Consider the following 1,072-nt stretch of genomic DNA (forward strand, 5'->3'; position numbering starts at 1 on the left):
ACAGGCGGTACAATATTCTTGTGATTCTAGGCAACAGCAATGAGATAATTTTGCCTAACTGTAAGCTAATGTAACAGTTCTGAGCATGTTTAAGGTAGGCTAGGCTAAGCTATGCTATTCAATTAAATGCTTTTTCGACTTAATATTTTCAACTTACTATGAATTCATTAAGATGCAACCCTATCATAAATTGAGGAGCACCTGTATTATATCAACATATCTATACACAGACTACTTGTACTCCGTTATGAATGTGTCAGTCTTAATCAAAAGATTTTAATATCAAATTATAATGTTGTAAACCTTCATTTTATATAATGCTATAAACCAGTATAACCTCAATTAAAAGAAAAAAGCTAAATGGACTCATTCTTTAGGAAATAGAGCCTGCAGCTGTTGGGTCTACTGGTGAAGCAACCAAACCAGAGTTGCCTTCATTTAGCAGCTCTTCAATTTTAGGAGAGCACAGCAGCAAAATGGTTTGAGATCCATGGTATATGAAATTTGATATGAGTGCTTGAAAAATCACATGAGTCTATGGCCATACCACCCTGAAAAAGCACGATCTCATCTGATCTCGGAAGCTAAGCACGGTTGGGCCTGGTTAGTACTTGGATGGGAGACCACCTAGGAAGACCAGGTGCTGTAGGCGTAAAAGATTAAAATAAAATAAAATAAAATAAAATAAAATAAAATAAAATAAAATACAAGGTCCTTGCAATCTGTGAGATCAACCAAGGGTTGCCTGGCCTAAAAAAATAATTAATTAGGGATAAAAGCAACAAATGACCAGAACAAACAAACAGAGACTCATGGACATGGACAATAGACTAGTGGTTACCAGAGGGTAGTGGGTGGGGGTAGGGGAGAGGTAGATGGGGTAAAGGGGGTCAAATATGTGGTGACAGAAAGAAATCTAACTATGCGAGGTGAGCACACAGCGTAAATATATATATATGCCTTACTGTTAAAGTGTACAGCTGAAACTTATTGAATTTCGTTAACCAATGTTACCATAAAAAAAATAATAATTTAAAAAAATGTAAATTTTTTCAAGGTCATAGATATGGAG

General features: G+C 35.5%; 1 non-coding gene across 1 annotated transcript; it reads left to right on the plus strand.

Moving 5' to 3' along the window:
* Positions 1–533: 533 nt before the first annotated feature.
* Positions 534–652, plus strand: LOC112481529. Its single transcript, XR_003046908.1, has one exon. It is a non-coding gene; the product is annotated as a 5S ribosomal RNA (ribosomal RNA).
* Positions 653–1,072: the final 420 nt, after the last annotated feature.

Source organism: Pteropus alecto, unplaced genomic scaffold, assembly GCF_000325575.1.
Source record: "Pteropus alecto unplaced genomic scaffold, ASM32557v1 scaffold72, whole genome shotgun sequence".
Taxonomy (NCBI): domain Eukaryota; kingdom Metazoa; phylum Chordata; class Mammalia; order Chiroptera; family Pteropodidae; genus Pteropus; species Pteropus alecto.